We start from the raw sequence: 18,134 nt of genomic DNA, 5'->3' as shown, positions 1-18,134 counted from the left end.
TCTCAAGATGCTAGATTAGGCCTCAGAGATACCAGTTGACTCTTCTTTCTTCATTAGCTATGCCAGGAGCAAGTTCAAAAGGACAGGGCACTCCATCTTAGCATATCAGTGAATGGGAACTTAAGGACAGAAGGCATGACTGTAATAAAAGTTGAGCTGCCTTTTCTTTCTCAGTCTCCTTTTTCACCTTTAAGTCAGTAACAAACTAGAAACAAACCATCTTCTATCAAGGATAAAAATCAGTGCATATTAATTTTTAAACAAATCCTCAACTTATTATCTAGTTCATTTAGTATGAGTTGCTTGTTAGGTTCTTATTACACTGAGCTGGTCTCTAGAATCCAAGAAGACTATAGGTGTAGAGTATAGCTTGCAGACTTTCAGGCCAGTCCTATGAATAGACTGCTCACTTCCACTAAAATCCATTATCTTCAGTGAGCAATAGCTCACTTTAACTATGAAGTTAAAAGGTTCACCTGAGTTGGGCTGCTTTCATGTTACAGTTTAGCAGATGTTTAGTAACATGAGAGATTAATATATCTGTTTATTTCAATTTGTCTATATAGAAGTTGGAACCAAAGCATTGCAAATCAAATTTTTCAATAGCTTCCTCACTGGTAGTTGGTGAAGCAACTACATATGTAAAACATATAAAGTGCTTCTCAGTGGATTCTCCTGTCTTCCTTTTTTCATTTTTGACATATGTTGCTCTACATTAATTGACCAAATAATCCAAAACAAGAAGCTCAATTCTTTTATGAGCATTAAGATAAATCTGTTTTTTGTGATTTCATTTAATTTTCACTAGATTGAAAGTATGCAGGCAAGTATTACAAGAATGTTAGCAAAAGCATAACAGTACTAAGAACCATAATTTTTTCCAGGCTTCTGGATATCTTGCAAGCCTGTGCATGTATGCTCATTATCACATCCTGCTTTAACCCTACTTTTGGAAGGTTTTGAAAGATGTGGTGGGCTGTAATCTGGACATGTGTTAAAACATTCATAAGAGCAGTTCAGTGCGTCAACAACATGTGTTGATATTACAACATAGAACAAAGATAAATGAATGGGTCCCTAAGGGAAGCAGTGGGCAGGAAGTGCTCCCCATGTGGGTAAAACTAAGTTCCCCTCTTGCACAATACCAGGATATGTGGAAAATGGATGCATGAGATTCTCTTACAAACAGTTTTCACTCTATAATTTCTTTCTTGCAACAATGCCCTTATGATGGGTGACGTTTTAAAATATGACACGCCAGTCTGGTTTGTGGCTACTCTGGTTTGCACTGACGTCTTCAAATTCACATTCTTTTTAAACTCCTGCCACCAATGGTTCTTCTGGGGCTCAAGTTTGGGGTACAAGTTCAATGACCTGAAGCTAGCAGCAGCTAGCACGTACCACCATATACAGAACTGACACCATTCATTATACAACATTCTTTTTCAATAATTAGATGAACAGATGTGTTGTGTAGTGAAATGCATATTAGAAAGTTTCAGAAGCATCCACCATCTTCATATCTCCCATCTGAACAGTATGGGGTGCTCTTGAGAAACTGAGATAGTGGAAACACCTACAATCTTGATACAATTGACTGTGCAGCACACACACCTGATTAAATGTTAAAAATAAAAGGGCCAGTACCTCTTACTTCCTGATAAGCTAGGAGTGGGCAAGGAAGGACAGTAGAGTGACCAGGAGCAGCCAAGGCTGAGTGTGAGTGTATGTTGTGTATCTGTGTGTGTGTGTGGGGGGGCTTTGGGGGCACTTTGTCCAAGCCCTTTCAACCTGTGGAGCCACACACCTGTTATTACCATTGGACATTAAAGACTGCTGGTGTCACAAACCTTGTGACAGCAATCTCTTTTCCAGTGAAAAACAGCTAGGTTAGCATAGATACAGTGGTGACTATGGATGAGACAGAGAATAATTTACTCCCTTTTGAGGTTTTCCAAATATGCCATGGAATACAGTACAAAATTCCATAACATTGTTTAAAAGACATTTAAGTTCCTTCATTTCAAAATGGTCTGTTCCCATTTTGATATCTACTGACTTTCAACCTAGTCTTCAGGAGGGAAAAGTGAATTTCTATGCTATTTGACAAATTTTCAGGTAACAACATCTGGGGCCATCCTTCCAGCACTGCTTTCTCCTGTAATATTGTGTTTCCAATATACATCTTAAACTGGCCAGAATCTTGTGAACACAAACTGGATTTTACATAGTTAACCATCAAACAAAACACTGAAGGTAAAATAATAATGAGAAGGAAGGAAATGAGAGTGACAGTTTGCACCAAGGCGTTAAGGCAGTTCTGAAGAAAGCTCTCCACTCCCACACTTAAACATCAGTTTTATCATCTTAGAAAGGTTTTACTGAACATAACCTGGATACATTCCATTCCTGAACAAAAATTGAACAATGCAGAGATGTTGACTGATTTGCAATAAACCAGGGTAGGCAGACATTAGCCTTGTGGGCTTTGGTTTTCTGAGAGTCCTGAGATTCACCAAATTAAATATTTCTGAGCCCAGGAAATTTGTTTTTGAGCACTAGAAGCAAATGGAGCCTCCTGCACCAAAATCCATTCCTGGTTATCCCAAGATGATGGTGGTGGTGGTGGTGACGATTTGGTCTTTTGACAACATAATTTAGAGAGAGTAGGATCTTCAAAAAAAGAAACAAAAGTAGGAATCAGAAATCCCTGTCAACATACTGCAAATCACACAGAGACCTAGCAGAAGATCTAGATACTCCTCCTGCCCACTCCAACATGAACTCCGTATGTACAAGGAGAGGCAAAAGAGAATATCAAAAACATGATATAAATCTGAGGATATTCCATGTGAAAAACTGCCCTTCAAACACCCATACACCATTACTTGAACTGTCCTTTCCAGTAATAAAGAAGGTTCCCCCCTCCCCGTTTTACAGTTTGTGACTCGGATATTTTCTCTTTAATGCTTCGTTTATTGTATCTGCTTACTGCTTGTTGCATGTCTTGTTATGATGGATTAACGGGCATCACAACATGGCCTTGTCAGTCTTACAATTACTTGGGAGTATGTCCCACTGAACTAAGTAGAGCATTGTGGTGATCTGGCATCCACAGGCAACTCCATCTGCGGGTGCAAGTCTGGTGCAGCAGTGTCTACTGCCAGCTATCTCCATCAATAGTAAAACAAACCCTGTCTCTACTTCTCAGGTGTCCCAACCGCTTGGGAATGACTGGGAAAGGATCCCAATAGATTCCCTTGGTCTTGTGTCCTTAGAATACAGCCAAGTTACAAGTTTTGCTCAGCATGTTATGTGTGGCCTTGGTGTTGCAACAGCATGGCATGACCCCAACTGTGGCATGCCTGCTTGTGATTCTTCCCCAAGGCACCCTGTCTGGGTATAGGTGAAAATAGAATAAAAGCTTTATTAAGGATTCAGAAAAAAAGTACAGAGTGGGGAAAAGGTTGATCAGATTGGGAGCTTTCAACAGTAAGTAGTTTAAAGAAGCAAATCAGTAGCAAAAGGTAAACAAAAAGGGAACAATGCAGCTAGCTAGCACAGCCTTGTGCAAACGGCCTACCTGGTTCTTTGAAGACCCACTATGTCCATGTTAAGGCTCCATGGATGCCTGCGTCAGGTCTTCCATGCTCTCTTTGAAGAAAAAAATATCTAGGATCCTATACCTGAGGAACCTTGATTCAACCTTTCTGTGTATGCCTTGAGCATCTGTACTTCCTGGGAGACTTGCTTATGGTACTTTTGTTGGAAGAGAGAGTTCCTCAACTCCCTTTTTCCAGTAGAGGATATCTCCTCTGGTTCTTCCCTTGTTTTTGTCTGTTGTTCATGGGGTAAGCCTTTTACTTAAGCAGAAACCTGCAGCTGCTTGCAAAGGAGTTTTCTGGCTTTTGGGCCCAGGTAAGATGGAGTTAATATGGACTGGCTGGGTGGGCCCATTGTAGGGATTGGTGTCCTTTTCTCACATTCTTCAAAGGTTCATGCCTCAGATCCAGAATCAGAACTAGCGGAGGGGTCAGAATTAGAATGCTTAGCTGAAATGCCAAGGCCAGGCAACTCAAAGGCAAGACTGTCAGCTGAGAATCAGAAAGTTTCAAGCTCTGTGGGAAATTTGGTTGAGCATTCAGAGATGAGGGTAGACTAAACATCATCAATTGTGTGGCATCAGGTAAAAAGGGCAGACCAATTAAGAATCACCAGACATTTTCACTGATTTGCCATAAAGCACCAAGAACCACCCTGAAGGAGGAGACAACTTTTTGCTTTGAAAAGAGGAGAGGTATTCAGTTTGGAATCAACTTTGCACTATTAAGTTGTATGTCTTTAATGGCTAGTATTCTAACTTCATTTGTACCTGTGGTTATTGACTTATGCAATATTCTTCCTTTGTATTTTGAAGCAGGTCTGGCTAGCCAGCTTTAACATAATAAACATTTTAGTTAGAAAGTTTTTTTGTCCTATTCTGATTGTAAAATGGAGAGGGAAAGCCCACACACCACACTGACCATAACAAACATATTTTTTTAGCAAAAGCATGGACTTGGTCTGCTTTATGGTACACAGCTCAGTGGCAGGCTGCATGATTTGAACGCAGAAGGTCTCAGTCCATTTAAACTTAAATATTTATATTTGAAGTAGACACAATATTCATTCCCTTGGAAAGCAAATAGTTTTGTGCCACAACTGGGACATACGTTAAAATGCCAGACATGTACATGGAGTAAAAAAACAAAGGACAGTTCCTACCAAAATATTTTTGTAAATAAATAGGCTTTCCTGTCAATCTGAAGATGTATGACATTATGAATCTTTGAAAGGCGCACAGGAAGTGAACAAATATGCCTGCTACATTTACTAATCTGAACAAAGGGGCTTGGGACATGGTGTTATGACTAGGAAGAAAGCTGAAGGAGCCAGTATTTGGTAAGCTGCTGCTTCTTCAGCAGCAGGCTATCTTAGAAAGTCCAGCAAGAGGATAATGGGTATCCAGTCTGGTGAATCTGAAATACTGATCCAACACTGAGATGGCCAGATTCTTCAGCTAGGAAAATTACGGTATATGCATTAACACACCATAAGGATTTACAAGCAGTTTTCAGGAGCCATCTATTCAAGCAGTCCTCAAAGGCAGATTCCAGTGGTGCCCAGGAAAGCTAGAGGCATTCAACCTATAGAAATATAAGAGGTGGATTCTGACTGGGACATATACAGTATCTGTATATATCCCTGTCCAAAACTTCCATTTCCCACTTACACACTCAAACTCCCCTTTTTAAAGAAACCAAGAAGGGGAAAAAAGGTGAAGTGCATAGAAGTTCGGGGGGGGGGGGAATGCAAAATGTGTACTCTGGTGGGAATTAAAGGGTAGGAGATAAGGATCTTGCCCCAAAGGGGTTTAAATCCTCCCCAAGCTAGAAATCAGTTGCACCTTTAGTTTTGGAACAGCTCACCTTCTGCCTGCTGTGGAGAAAAAACAAAGGCGGGATGAAATTGGAGCTTCTTCTAAGCAATGCCCAGATTTCTATCTGCTGCTCCTGGCACTCCTCATGGTTATTGTACCAGTTTAACTGTATCTAAATTGTCTAACCTGCCCTTTCACACAATAGTGTGTGTGTGTATTTTTTTAAAGTTTGGTAACCATGGCCAGCCCCTCTAATTAGGATCTTTTGAAGGGGCTGCCCATAGCTGTCAAAATATGGTATGTGAAACCCAGTTTGACAGCCAGCATGCAGGATGTCTAAGGGGAAAGGATGAAAAGCCATGGGATGCCCAAAATGCTTTGTAGTAGAAGAGGCGGCAGAGGCGGGAAAGCCAGTGCCAGCTGCTCACAAGTGCCACTTGGGCAATTTGAGTTTGCTTGACACCAGCACTCACTCTGTGCTGGTGAATGGCAAGAACAGCAAGGTTATTGTTTTCCTTTACTGCTCTTGCCATGAGCCTGCAAAACTGCTTCCCCTTATCCATGGATTGGGACAAGGCAACCCGTGATGAGTAGAACAACCCCTACAAAACACATAGGGTGGCTTGTTGCTGTGTGTGCATAAGCTACTCCAGGGAAATTGATCTGGATTTGCAGAACATGACAACTTACCTTGGGTAGCAGCCATAATGGGCTGTTGCATCATGTGGACTTCATGTGTGCAGAACTCCTTATGTGCTTGGTAGGATCAGTGGAAAATACATTGTACATTGCTCACAAAGTTGCACTAGTCCCTCATCCCTTGCCTAAATGAGTCTAGTACAGGGGTGGGCAATTAATTTTCCTATGGGGCCACATGAGAAACTTTGCCAGTTGCTAAGGGCCGGACCAATACACTTACAGCTCTGCTCAATATATATCTCTATAAAAACAATAAATGAAACATTACAATGATACAATGAAAATGTGGAGCACAGAACAACACTAATGAATATTCACAAAAACATTATCATTACATGAAAAGCAATAAATTCAATTCAATTTAGCAGATCCTTCAAAATAAAAGCAGTGCAGTTGTATTGCTTGCATCTATATTACGACGATATATATTTGCATTGACTTTTAATTTGCCAGTGACCTCATGCGGGCCAGTCAGGGTCGACCATCGGGCCAGATGAGGCCCGCGGGCTGTACAATGCCCAGGTCTGGTATAGTAGATAAATACTGTATACTTTTCATCCTAAATGGAATCATGCTGGCTAAAACAAGCTAAGCACATCTCTATATTTAAAAAGGACAAGGCTATATTTGCCCTTCCGATGACATTTTAGTTCCTTCTGATCCTGATTCCAAACGCATTTGGCATGTGGCTGGCTCTTTCACTTGCTTCTGTGTGAAGAATACAAATGAATTTGAGACGATTCATTTGCTCCTGTGCAGGAGCTCATGGAAGCCAACAGAAGCCTTTTCACTCACACTGAAGGGCTCTGGATCAAGGCCTCCCACAGATGACATAGGGAACCACTGCCATTAGGCACAACAGAGCATGAATTATTCTCCCACTCTGTCCCGGTAGTCATAAGCCATTAGGTCATGTTTGGCAACATGTATTTTTTTTTCAAACTAATCAGATTCTGTGGTTGAATTATGTTGTTGTTGTTGTTGTTGTTGTTGTTATTATTATTCAACACTGTAAACCTCCCCACTATAGGCCAAGGTATATATTTGAATAATGAAAAGAATTACGTGCAACTGTAAAGATTTAATTTTTCATGCTAACAGTAAGGCTTTAGTCCTCAAAATGCTGCCCAACACAAACCCCATTCATTGCTGTGGAATTTGCACTGCCATTGCACTGGGGAGATTGATTCTCTCTTAGTTTGTCCAGTGGAAAAATGGGCCATTTGTCCCAGATTGCAGCCCCAGAAGGAGAGCCAAGCCATCCTCTTTGCGACTTCCCATCATTTAAGGCATTTAAATACCACCTTTCATCATATTTGTCCCAGGGCAGTTTGCAATGCACATTCTTACCATACCTAAAGCTTTGGGTAAGATAGTAAAGGATTCCAGAGGTTAAGTTTGGACAAGGGCAACACTCAATTGAAGAAAGGAAAACCAGAGGCTGAAACACCACAGACACTCCAAAAGGTGGCACACTTGGTTACTCGGTACTGGTCATGCCAGAGGCAAAGAGTTGTCTTTCCTGTGAGATCAAATTCTTTATGGCCATTTCTGTTTCCTAAGCAGTTTGATCGTTTTCGTAAAGGTCGATACCTGAGTGTTGGTACCATATCTGTTTTCTGACTCATAACTGTTGAATGGAGGCAAAAACAGTTGCAGTAGAAGGCAGGAAGTCAAGCAGAGCAACTTTTTAATTTTGTGGGGTTTTTTTTTTTTTTAGTAATTTCCAATCTAAAATACAAGCCAAAAACTGAGCAGCTTCTATGAAAAGAAATGCAAACCTGGCTTGTGAAGGATGGAGGCCTCAAGTAGTCATTGTCCCTGTGATTCAGCCACAGAGTGGTTGCAAGTAAGTAGTGTGCGCAGTGCTAGTGTGTGGTGATGAAAATTTTGGCCAAATGTTGCTACTCTGTATTCCCATTTAGTTGCACGGGTGTCAGAATAGTTTTCTCTCCACACAGCCACAACAGAGATCCTAGCATTTGTAAGTGACTATGTTTGGAAATGTTTACTTAGCCAGAGTGTAAATTAGCCAGCTTTTGGCTGTTTATCTAGATTATGTACAAAATGTAGGTAGAGGCTCCTGCCATAGAGATATGTGATCACTAATTGCAATGTCCTGGACAATTTTAATTATATGTCCATGTACAATCAGGTTGCAAAACATGTGCATAGGCAGCTATGAGTAAAATACAAACTTCTTGCTACTGAGTCCACTCCGCATTATAAATATGCTCCTGATCAGAGAATGCTCATATCACAAGCTATCGCTGTAAAGTTTAAATATTAACAAAACAGAAGATGATAACAATTCAGACAAACTAACTCTAGATTATCAGAAGCAAGCAACACTACTTACATTTTTCCATTTCCAAAATTAAAAAGTAATAAGATTTTAAATACCACAATAAATATAGAAACTTGCCAGCATAAAAGAATATTTCCAGTTGTCTCTTTGTTATTGGAATTATACCAAAATCACTGCCCAAATCACTTCTATCTTTTTGCCCAAATGTAAAGTCATTGCGCTTTGAATGGGATGCTCAGTATACTGTGAGACATTTATTCCTACAATATCCAGTGTCTTCTGGGGAAAAAACAATGAATAATAGTTCATAAAACATGCTGGACAGCATGCTTTTTATGACCAAACAGCCACAGGACTCCCCCTACCCCCCAAAAAAGTATTTAAACCTAGTACATATTATTTGTAATTTAAAGAGTTATGTGGGACTACTTTCAGTATTAGTAAAACCTGCAATTAAAGTTTAATGCATAAAGATACTAATTACTACTGTATTAAGGTTCCTAGCATAGCTGAGCACTACATGAACTAGGAGAGCAAAGTGTCTTACATCATTCTTGCATCCATCATTATTTTTATTACAGAGATATTGGAGGGGTGTCCAGCCAGTTGGATTTCCCATGTATTCACAACCAATCTGGCAGCATAAGACAGTGTTCTGGGCAACACTGTTTTTAGCAAAGCCACCACTGCAGTGGTTCTGTGCTTTCCAAGATAAATTATGAGTTGACTAGGTTTCTGCAAATCAGTATGGTGTTAAAGACACAGCAGTAAAACTTCATAAAGGAAGAGGGGGCAGCAAGAAACAGCCCCCTGATCCTACATCCTGAACGGCCAATTCTGCTCCTTCAGCAAAGCAGACAGATACCTTTGCTTCCTTCCAGAATGTTAAGAATAAATGAGGACTTCTTAATTGTCTCTGAGCAGGGAACGAGACAGGATCACTTGTTGCTCAAGGCACATTGTGTCAGTTACCTTAGGAGCTTCCTTCTACAGCACAACTGTAGTGACAAACAATTAAAATATAAATAAAATGTCTTTCTTCTGAAGTGTTCTTTTTTGATCATGTAAGCATACAACATCACCTGCTTGGATGTGACTCATAAAGAGAGGAAAGATGTTTTATAAAGGAATAAATGGAGCTGTCTTCCATAGTAAATGGTTTACACTTTTCCGGTCCTTCAGGAAAACGAGCTGATTTGAAGCCAAGAATAATAGTAAAAATAAATGTGTGACTAGTTTTGCATGCCTGGCAACTGTCTGTAGACAGCAGTTAAAGTGGGCACACTGAAATAATGCCAAGAATATATTAATATGTTTTATTATTAGTTACCAAGTGAAATTCCACTATAATATATGCCTACAGCATTTATGTTTCATGATTAGAATTTATGAGGACATTGAGAGTATGCAAATAGTTTTTAAGGAAGAGCACAAGCTGCACATTATGGTATTTTCTATTTGCATTCTGCTGGATTGTGGCATTTGCCTAATGCAGTAAACACAAATATAATTGTCTGACTGACTGAAGCCAAAGTTGTCACATTCTTGTCCTATATCACCACCAAGGGCCACTGGCCTTTTTTGCATCTGTATCCTACTATAAACATTTACTGTGTTTCATATTACAACTAATATCACTCTTCTCTGCGATGGAATAAATCTGGCTGTGCTTTCTTTTTTATATTTGCATATATTCACCCAGCAGTTCTTAACCTGCTTGCTTTAATGTGGTCTGTAAGTCTGCAATAAAACAATACAGGACTATGCTACTTTTAAAATGAAAGCTAGACAAAGGCACAATTATATTCTGCTCAGGCACTGATGGCAGAAACATTGAAGAAATTTCTTGGCCAATGACTGAAAAGAAAGAACAGAATGTGAAAGATCAGGGAAAGCAGTTTTGCATTGTAGTAAAGTAATACTAAGCAAGGTTTGTCCTTTTGTCTGCGAAGATGCTACCAAGCTCAGGGCTTACTCAATATTATGGTTACCCCATGGAGGATGTTTGAAAGCCAACCTGCTCAGAGGCTGACATGGGCTACCTATTTAATGCTAAGTTTCAGGCAATTCTTGTGGAGAATAATTCTCACACATCATGGTTAACGAATGGAACAGCTACTGTCCAAGAGACTGTCACTGGTCACAATATGAGAAAGTGTGTGAACTACATAGTAAAAGCTAAGCAGATTGAGACAGAACTTTGGACTAATATGAATTAAAAATATTAAAAGCAGTCAAATGTTTGTTGCAATTATCTTGGAGTAACCATGTGATGTAATTTGTGCTTTTGGGCATGTTTTGATAAGTAAGCAAATTATTCTGGAGTACATATACAACCAAGAGCACATGTGCAACATTCTTTTTGAATGAAAGAAGTGTTGAACTTTGTATAAAGAGGCATAATTGCCACACACTAATGTAATTTATATTTCTCATGCAAATAATATTGAGGCTACATGCAAATTGCCACTGTACTACAGAATCTGATCAAGCATTTCGCCTGAGGAGATGTTACAATTGCCCTGGGTAGCCACTTAAATATTAATATCTTGCCTTAGAACTTCTGTAAATCTATTCCCACTTCATCAAGTGCTCCAGATGGAAGACTCCTACTGTTAATAGTTACACAACATTGTGTAACCCTTCTGTCTTTTCCTTAAGCCTTCCACAGCCCTCTACCCCATCCCACCCAACCCATAAGAAAAAAAAAAGGATTCTAACGAATGGAAGGTGATGTCATCTAAAAAGTTCTGTGAAGTATACAGGTTAATTTCACAATGAAAACCTTGTTTTGGAGTAATGGTAGTATTGATAAAGTGGACTCCATTTGACACCTATTGTTGTTCTTGAAAAATAATGCTAATCATTAAAACTTGAATTCTTAAGTTAAAACCATCCGAGCTTCCAAGATCATTGTTAAAATATTTAAAATCTAAAACAGCAATAGATAGATAGATAGATCAAAACATTCCTAGTAGTTCTAATAAATTTAACTGTTCTTCTTCAGACTTCTTAGAATGCAGTTCTGTGGCAGCTAGATAGAGTCTAAATGGCCGTATTTATTTTATTTATAGGCCCTCAAATAGCTCTCTAAGGACTCTCTAAGCTTCTAACAACATTAAAAACAGGCCAATGGTACAATTACAAGTACAAGGGGAAGGAGAAGGGGAGGGGGCAAAGAAAAAGCCTGTCAGTACCAGTGTGAACTCTGAACTGAAATTTCAATTTCAGGTGTTGAAATCAGGTTTTGAAAAACCTTTGAAAGAGGACAGTTTTCACCTGGTGCTGTAGTGACCGTGCAGGTGGCCCTCTTTAGGAAGCCCATTCCAAAAGTGGGGGGCAGCCACTGAGAAGGCCCTTCTTCTAATGGCCATCCCTTTTACTTGCTTCAGGGATGGCTCTTTCAGAAGGATCTCATTCCTAGATCTCAATGGGCAGGTAGGAGTATATGGGAAAAGGTGGTCCTTCAAGTTCAGATTCCAAGCCATTTCGGGCTTTGTATGTTAAAACAAACTGGTGGAGAACAGGAGAGCCTGGAGGAATGTTATCCATGGGGTCGTGATGGGTTGGGCATGACTTTGTGACTAAACAACCACCACCATGTTAAAACAAATACGTTAAATTGGGCCCAGGCTTCAACTGGCAACCAGTGTAATTTATACAGAATAGGTGTTATGTGGGCACATGAACTTGATACATGACAACAGACATCTAGCCCTAGTTTGGACAGGTTGAATTCTCTCGGCCATCTTCAAAGGCAGCCCTATGTAGAGTAAATTACAGTAATCCAGTCAGGATATTACCAGTGTATGAGAAATTGTGGTCAGGCTTTATCAATCCAGATAAGGCTGTAGTTGTCATACTTGTGGCAGTTGGGAAAAGGCAGTCCTGGTCACTGAGTCTTCCTGAGACTCCAGTTAAAGTCTTGCGTCCAGGAGCACTTTCAAGCTGCAGACCCTGACCTTTAGGGGAAGCGTGAGCCTATCCAAGACAGACAGTGGCCATCTAATCCATCAGACAGATCATCAACCAGCAGCATTTCCATCTTGCCTGGAGTGAGTTTCAGTTTATTGGCTCTCATTCAATCCATTACTGAACTCAGACACAGGTTCAGCACAGAGATTGCCTCACCTGGATTCATTGAAAATGAGAGGTAGAGCCGAGTGTCATCAGCACACTGCTGCTACCTCAGCCCAAACCTCCTGATGACCTCTCCCTGCAGTCTCATGTAAATGTTGAACATCATGGGAATAGTATAGGGTCCTGTGGAACCACATGATAGAGCAACTATCCTCAAGCACCACCTCCTGGACACAATCAGCCAGGTAGGAGCAGAACCACTGCAAAGCAGTGCCCCTAACTCCCATCCTGGCCAACCTGCCAGAAGGACACCATGACTGATGGTGTCAAAAGCTACTGAGAAGGCTAGAAGAATCAACAGGGCTGCACTCCCTGTTTCTCTCCCAACGGATGTCATTGTACAGGACAAACAAGGCAGTCTCTGACCTGAATCCCATAGAAGAGATCAGTATCACAACTAGGACTCTGATCTCAGAGCACTCCAAGTCTGAGGAAAGAACTACACTGGTTGCAACTCTGAGGTCAGAAGACCCACTTTGGAACTGGAGTTTTGTGGGTTATCTGGGAGGTGGGGAGGGCAGGATGCAGGCCCCACCACAGGTATGTAGTATCTGGGACAAAAGGCTTTGATGGCTTAAATTCTCCATCTAGGGTGGGAGTAGCACAGAGGTGATGTTCACTTCTTCATTCCTTCAACCCTTGCTAGGATGCCAATGAACCTTCAGGTTTGGATGGTTGTAGGGAGCTGCATTGGATTGTGCTGCCTAGTGGTCATTTAGTCTAAACAGGTAGTAGGCTAGATTGAAACACAGAAAACAGAGCGAGTCAGAAGGGGTCTCCTGGGCCATCTAGTCTGACCTCCGGCACCAGCCGGCTCCACTCACGACATGCCCACCATGTGGACGTCCAGCCTATCCTTGAACACCTGCACCGATGGGGCCTCAACGACCTCTCGTGGAAGCCCATTCCACACCCTCGGGGTCCTGACTGTCAGGAAGTGCTTCCTGGCATCCAAACGAAACCTTGACTCCCTGAGCTTTGCTCCGTTGGAGCGTGTTCTGCCTTCCTCTGCAGGGGAGAACAGGTCTCTACCCATCTCCATGTGACATCCCCTCACATACCCGTATGTCGCCAACATATCCCCTCTGAGTCTCCTCCAGGCTGAAGAGACCCATTTCCCTCAGTCTCGCCTCATACGGCATCCCCTGCAAACCGGCCACCGACCTTGTGGCCCTACGCTGCACTGACTCCAACCTGGCTATATCCTTTCTGTAATGAGGGGCCCAAAACTGAACACAATACTCCAGTTGCGGGTGCACTAGAGTCGTGCAGAGTGGTAGTAATACCTCTCTTGATCTAGAAGCCACACTTCTGGCTATGCAACCAAGGGTGGCGTTCGCCCTCTTGACCACCGCATCACACTGCTGACTCATGTTTAGCCAGCAGTCAACCAGTACCCCGAGGTCCCTTTCACAAGTGCTGCTCTCCAGCCACTTATCTGTACTTATGACAGCTGTACTTATGACAGCTATTCCTATGCCCCAAGTGCAAGACCTTGCACTTATCCACATTGAACGCCATCCTGTTGTCTCCTGCCCACTTCCATAGTCTGTCCAGATCCTTTTGGACCTGGAGTACCTGCTCCTCAGTTGTGGCCACCGCTCCAGTTTTAGTGTCGTCTGCGAATTTGATCAGCAGACTGTTCACCCCTTCTTCCATGTCGTTAATGAAAAGATTAAACAGGATCGGCCGCAGGACAGAGCCCTGGGGGACCGCCGCCATCCCGATGATTCCCCGTTAATGGTTACCTTCTGCTTTCGGTCAGTCAACCATGCCCTAATCCACCGGACAGTGCTTTGGTGTATCCCAAAACTCCTCAGTTTCTCCACCAGGATATCATGGGACACTTTGTCAAAGGCCTTGCTGAAATCCAGGTAAACCACATCCACTGCATCCCCTCCATCTAGCCATCGTGAAACCTTGTCATAGAATTTCACAAGGTTTGTCTGGCAGGACCTGTTTTTGCGGAAGCCGTGTTGTGTGGCTGTCAGCCTCCCTTCCCTATCTAGCATCACTAGATCTCTCTCTATTATGAGTCTTTCCATTGTTTTTCCTACAATGGACGTAAGACTAACCAGTCTATAATTCCCCATGTCCTTTCTACTACCCTTTCTGAAAATTGGGACCACTGATGCCACCCTCCAGTCCTCTGGAACTTCACCCGTTCTCCACGAGGTCTCCACGAGAGCCAGTGTGGTGTAGTGGTGAAGAGCGTGGGGCTGGGACTCAGAGGATCTGGGTTCGAGTCCCTGCTCAGCCATGGAGCCAACTGGGTGACTTTGGGCCAGTCACAGACTCTCAGCCCAACCCACCTCACAGGGTTGTTGTTGTGGGGATAAGATGGAGGAGGAGATGTAAGCTGCCTTGAGCCCTTTGCAGGAAAAAGGCATGATATAAATAAATAAAAAAAAAAAAAAATGGAGGCCAGCAGGCGTGAGAGAACCCCTGCCAACTCTCTAAGTACTCTCGGGTGTAACCCGTCAGGGCCTGGCGCCTTTGTAATATCCAATGCCCTGAGAAGCCCCTCAACTTCAAGGGGGGTGACTCTAATCTGTGCCCCTAAGTCTCCAGCCTCATCTAATCTCCTATGCGGATATCCCCTGTCCTGCTTTGGGGAGAACACAGAGGCAAAATAGTCATTTAGCATCTGTGCCTGTTTCCTCATATCAGTCACTGGATCTCCTTTCTCCTTATTTAGTGGTCCCACCACTTGTCTCCCCTTCCTCTTCCTATTTACATGCTGAAAGAAGCCCTTTTTATTGCTCTTGATATTCTTGGCAAGTCTCAGCTCATAATCAGCCTTAGCCTTGCGAAGAATCCTTCTGCAATGGGCCTCCTCCTCCCGGTATACCCTTTTGTCTATTTCCCCCAGTACCCATTTCCTACGGAGGTTCCTCTTTCGTCTAATCCCTCTAACCACCTCCTTTTGCATCCATGGCGGCACTCTCCTCCGCCTCCCCACCTTACTGACTAGAGGTATCGTCAAGGCTTGCGCCTCCAAAACCTCCCTTTTGAGTGCTATCCACCCCTCCTCAACTCGCTTACCTTCCAGTGACCTATCCCAGGAGACTTTCCCCAGTCTGGCCTTCAGTTGGCCAAAGTTGGCCCTCTTGAAGTCCCAGCTTCTAGTGCTCGACCTGCTGCCCGTCCACAGTCCCCTGATCTCAAAGCAAAGGATGGAGTGATCACTCGCATCCAAAGCTCCCCTAATCTGTACTTCATCTATCAGCTCCTCCCTATTGGTCAAGACCAAGTCAAGGATGTTTCCCCCCCTCGTCACCTCTCAGATCCTCTGTGTGAAAAATGCTCCCTCAATAGCTTCTAGGAAGCGACGTGACCTGGCTGTCACCACCAAGTGAGTCTCCCAAGTAATATCCGGGAGATTGAAATCTCCCATAATTACTGTGTCTCTCCCCCGAGATATCCTTAGAATCTGGCCTGTCAGGACATCATCTAGGGTCTCAAGTTGACCTGGAGGGCGATAACGTACCCCCACTGTCAGGTCTCTTTCCCTGTCAAAACCCCTAAGTTTCACCCAGACTGCCTCTACTGAATCCCCATCTGTGCTGCATTCTATCTCACTGCATCCTATCCCTTCCCTGACGTATAAAGCCACACCCCCACCTCTCTTTCCCTTCCTGTCCTTTCTAAAAAGGTGATACCCTTCTATGTTCACATTCCAGACTTGCCTTTCATCCCACCAAGTTTCTGTGATTCCCACCAGATCATACCCTCCTATTCTCAGGAGAGCTTCAAGCTGTTCCTGCTTATTACCCATGCTCCTAGCATTGGTGTACATGCACCTCAACTCCTTCCCACCGATTCCTTTCCCAGCGGTGTTCCCAGCCTCCTCCTTCCTCCCATCCTCCCTAATACCTGGCCCCTCTCTAAAGGAGTCCTGTCAGTCCCTGCAGTATCTCTAAAACCCTGCTCCCAGAGCCCTGATCCTCCCCCCACACTTGTCCAGTGCAGACACATTCCTGGGGGCCCTGAACCCACCCCCCCCAGGCTCAGTTTAAAGTCTTCCGGACGAAGCTCGCTAGAGCATCTCCAAAGGACCTTTTCCCCATCCTTGTGAGGTGTAACCCGTCCCTTGCCAGAAGTCCATTGGCAAGAAAACGAGTGCCGTGGTCGAGGAACCTGAACGTTCCTTCTGGCACCACACCCTAAGCCAGTCGTTCACCTCAGAGGCCCTCCTGTCCCTTCCTGGCCCAAATCCCCGGACAGGTAAGATTGACGAGAAGGCCACTTGGGCCTTCAGCTCCCTGAGTTTCTTCCCCAAGGCCTCAAAGTCCCTGGTGGTCCCAACCACACCCTGCCTGGCCACATCGTTTGTGCCCACATGGATCACCAGGAGCGGCTGGTGACCCCCGGAGCGAACAAGACGCTCCACTCTGTCCATCACATGCCGGATGCGTGCGCCCAGCAGGCAGCAAACCTTCCTTGTCTCCAGGTTGGGGCAGCACACCGCTGGCTCAGTGCCCCTCCGCAGGGAGTCCCCAACAACAATCACCCGCCGCCATACCTTCCCGGTGCTGGTGGGCGGCCATGCCCTGGCCCTCGCCTCTCCTGCAGCGGCCCCCTTGCCGCCTGACGTATCAGGCTGGGGGTCCTGCTGGTCCCCCGAGGCCTCATCAGCCCCAGCCTCCCCAAGTGGAGAGAACCTGTTTCCCAGCTCCAGATTGGTGCCAGGAGAAGGAGGAGGCCGTGCTGGCCTCCTCCTCCTGTGGGTGACATACCTCCATGTCTGCGCAGCTGCTCCTCCCATGGCCTCTCCCTCAACCCACTGTCCAGAGGGGGGCTGCTCCGGGGGGGCCCTGGAGAGCTCTCTCGGCCCTCAGGCACCTCACCTCTTCTTCTAGCAGGGTCACCATCTTGCACCGAGGGCAAGTGTATCCCTGCCTCTCCTGGGGGAGAAGGGCGAACATGTCGCAGCTGTTGCAGCGGACAGCAACACCCGTGACTCCCGCCAGGGCCATCTCCTGGTCTGCCATCGGTATCCCTTCCGAGACCTTGCCTTGGTCCCCTGCCTTGTCTGTCCTGCAGTTCCTCTCACTCGCCCAGTTCTCCCAGACGAAAACCCACTTGCACACACACACAAGGATAAAATAAACTTAAATTTAAATTGGAAGAAAAACAAAGCACAGCAAAGCACAGCACAGCACAGCACAAACAAAAACAAACAAACAAACAAACTCCTGTGTCTCAGGGAAGGGAGTCTCCGGACAGCCCGGGCCGCAGCGAAGGGACGCAGACAAGGGACGACGCCTTATCAGTCCCTCAGGCCGGTGGCCCCGCCCCCTGCTCCCTCCTGGCCCCTCCCACCTCTCTGGCCCCGCCCCCTTCCTCTCTGCTGCTCCTGGCCCTCTGCTCCCTGCCCAGCTCCTACCTTGCCTTCGCCAGTCCCCTGGCCACTCAGCGCTCTCTCCCAGCCTCTGCCTCTGCTGCTCTGCCAAGAGGCCAGAGCCAAAAGATGGTACCTATGGGTTCTCCTGTGCCTGCAGACACCTTGTCCTGCATCTCTGAAGTTTCCTAATGATAGAGTTGTTCATTTTTTAAATTTATAAT

The sequence above is a fragment of the Varanus komodoensis genome, unplaced genomic scaffold (genome assembly GCF_004798865.1).
Source record: "Varanus komodoensis strain SLA01 unplaced genomic scaffold, ASM479886v1 scaffold110, whole genome shotgun sequence".
Lineage (NCBI taxonomy): Eukaryota > Metazoa > Chordata > Lepidosauria > Squamata > Varanidae > Varanus > Varanus komodoensis.
Note: the sequence above shows the minus strand (reverse complement) of the source record.